Source organism: Hippoglossus stenolepis, chromosome 4 (genome assembly GCF_022539355.2).
Source record: "Hippoglossus stenolepis isolate QCI-W04-F060 chromosome 4, HSTE1.2, whole genome shotgun sequence".
Taxonomy (NCBI): domain Eukaryota; kingdom Metazoa; phylum Chordata; class Actinopteri; order Pleuronectiformes; family Pleuronectidae; genus Hippoglossus; species Hippoglossus stenolepis.
Window position 1 is genome coordinate 28,835,066 of NC_061486.1, and position 2,877 is coordinate 28,837,942.

Genomic DNA, 2,877 nt, shown 5'->3' on the forward strand with positions numbered 1-2,877 from the left:
TGGTCACAAAGCAACAATAGTATTGATGACGGTGGTGGTTCACATGTATAAATAAGGTATTGTGGGCTGAGTCCTTCGCTTCCGGCCATACCACCTGAACACGCCCGATCTCGTCCGATCTCGGAAGCTAAGCAGGGTCGGGCCTGGTTAGTACTTGGATGGGAGACCGCCTGGGAATACCAGGTGCTGTAAGCTTTGACAATTTTCTTTGCAACCAGCAGAGAGGTGCTGTTGCTGCTGCTTCAGAGGAGACACATTTTGGAAAGAGCACGAAGATTTACAATCAAAGAAAAAAAGGATATGGAACACACACATCACCAATGAAGGAAGAAGGCGACCATTCAAATGACTTTTGATATTCAAAACACTACTTTATTCATGTGATCTTCGCATATCACTCTCAAAATGTCATATTTGGAGAGAAGGATGAAAGAGCAGGAGTTTACTCACCATCAAGGAAGAAAGACTATATGAAACCGGACATTTTCACTGAAGGAAAGTATTGAAAATTGTAATGATTTTTTCTTGCAATATTATGAAAAAAATTGCACCTTGAGCTTCTTTTCCCTTAACATTAAAAGTAACAACAACAAAAAAAAACAAGTTTCAATGGTCACAAAGCAACAATAGTATTGATGACGGTGGTGGTTCACATGTATAAATAAGGTATTGTGGGCTGAGTCCTCAGCTTACGGCCATACCACCTGAACACGCCCGATCTCGTCCGATCTCGGAAGCTAAGCAGAAGTCGGGCCTGGTTAGTACTTGGATGGGAGACCGCCTGGGAATACCAGGTGCTGTAAGCTTTTGACAATTTTCTTTGCAACCAGCAGAGGGTGCTGTTGCTGCTGCTTCAGAGGAGACACATTTTGGAAAAGCACGAAAGATTTACAATCAAAGAAAAAAGGATATGGAACACACACATCACCAATGAAGGAAGAAGGCGACCATTCAAATGACTTTTGATATTCAAAACACTACTTTATTCATGTGATCTTCGCATATCACTCTCAAAATGTCATATTTGGAGAGAAGGATGAAAGAGCAGGAGTTTACTCACCATCAAGGAAGAAAGACTATATGAAACCGGACATTTTCACTGAAGGAAAGTATTGAAAATTGTAATGATTTTTTTCTTGCAATATTATGAAAAAAATTGCACCTTGAGCTTCTTTTCCCTTAACATTAAAAGTAACAACAACAAAAAAAAACAAGTTTCAATGGTCACAAAGCAACAATAGTATTGATGACGGTGGTGGTTCACATGTATAAAAAAGGTATTGTGGGCTGAGTCCTTCGCCTACGGCCATACCACCCTGAAACGCCCGATCTCGTCCGATCTCGGAAGCTAAGCAGGGTCGGGCCTGGTTAGTACTTGGATGGGGAACCGCCTGGGAATACCAGGTGCTGTAAGCTTTGACAATTTTCTTTGCAACCAGCAGAGGTGCTGTTGCTGCTGCTTCAGAGGAGACACATTTTGGAAAGAGCACGAAAGATTTACAATCAAAGAAAAAAGGATATGGAACACACACATCACCAATGAAGGAAGAGAGCGACCATTCAAATGACTTTTGATATTCAAAACACTACTTTATTCATGTGATCTTCGCATATCACTCTCAAAATGTCATATTTGGAGAGAAGGATGAAAGAGCAGGAGTTTACTCACCATCAAGGAAGAAAGACTATATGAAACCGGACATTTTCACTGAAGGAAAGTATTGAAAATTGTAATGATTTTTTTCTTGCAATATTATGAAAAAAAATTGCACCTTGAGCTTCTTTTCCCCTTAACATTAAAAGTAACAACAACAAAAAAACAAGTTTCAATGGTCACAAAGCAACAATAGTATTGATGACGGTGGTGGTTCACATGTATAAATAAGGTATTGTAGGCTGAGTCCTTCGCTTGGCCATACCACCCTGAACACGCCCGATCTCGTCCGATCTCGGAAGCTAAGCAGGGTCGGGCCTGGTTAGTACTTGGATGGGAGACCGCCTGGGAATACCAGGTGCTGTAAGCTTTTGACAATTTTCTTTGCAACCAGCAGAGGGTGCTGTTGCTGCTGCTTCAGAGGAGACACATTTTGGAAAGAGCACGAAAGATTTACAATCAAAGAAAAAAAGGATATGGAACACACATCACCAATGAAGGAAGAGCGCGACCATTCAAATGACTTTTGATATTCAAAACACTACTTTATTCATGTGATCTTCGCATATCACTCTCAAAATGTCATATTTGGGAGAAGGATGAAAAGAGCAGGGAGTTTACTCACCATCAAGGAAGAAAGACTATATGAAACCGGACATTTTCACTGAAGGAAAGTATTGAAAATTGTAATGATTTTTTTCTTGCAATATTATGAAAAAAATTGCACCTTGAGCTTCTTTTCCCTTAACATTAAAGTAACAACAACAAAAAAAAAACAAGTTTCAATGGTCACAAAGCAACAATAGTATTGATGGCGGTGGTGGTTCACATGTATAAATAAGGTATTGTGGGCTGAGTCCTAGCTACGGCCATACCACCCTGAACACGCCCGATCTCGTCGATCTCGGAAGCTAAGCAGGAGTCGGGCCTGGTTAATACTTGGATGAGAGACCGCCTGGGAATACCAGGTGCTGTAAGCTTTGACAATTTTCTTTGCAACCAGCAGAGGTGCTGTTGCTGCTGCTTCAGAGGAGACACATTTTGGAAAGAGCACGAAAGATTTACAATCAAAGAAAAAAAGGATATGGAACACACATCACCAATGAAGGAAGAAAGCGACCATTCAAATGACTTTTGATATTCAAAACACTACTTTATTCATGTGATCTTCGCATATCACTCTCAAAATGTCATATTTGGAGAGAAGGATGAAAGAGCAGGAG

General features: G+C 40.6%; 4 non-coding genes and 1 pseudogene across 4 annotated transcripts; all 5 read left to right on the top strand.

Moving 5' to 3' along the window:
* The first annotated feature begins 77 nt into the window (after positions 1 to 77).
* LOC124851673 lies at positions 78 to 195 on the top strand. Its single transcript, XR_007032643.1, has one exon. It is a non-coding gene; the product is annotated as a 5S ribosomal RNA (ribosomal RNA).
* Positions 196 to 687: 492 nt separating this feature from the next.
* On the top strand, positions 688 to 806 carry LOC124851670. Its single transcript, XR_007032640.1, has one exon. It is a non-coding gene; the product is annotated as a 5S ribosomal RNA (ribosomal RNA).
* Positions 807 to 1,298: 492 nt separating this feature from the next.
* Positions 1,299 to 1,416, top strand: LOC124851659. The gene has a single exon (XR_007032629.1). It is a non-coding gene; the product is annotated as a 5S ribosomal RNA (ribosomal RNA).
* A 491-nt stretch (positions 1,417 to 1,907) lies between these two features.
* On the top strand, positions 1,908 to 2,024 carry LOC124851668. Its single transcript, XR_007032638.1, has one exon. It is a non-coding gene; the product is annotated as a 5S ribosomal RNA (ribosomal RNA).
* Positions 2,025 to 2,516: 492 nt separating this feature from the next.
* On the top strand, positions 2,517 to 2,634 carry LOC124851716 (annotated as a pseudogene).
* The last annotated feature ends 243 nt before the right edge of the window (positions 2,635 to 2,877 follow it).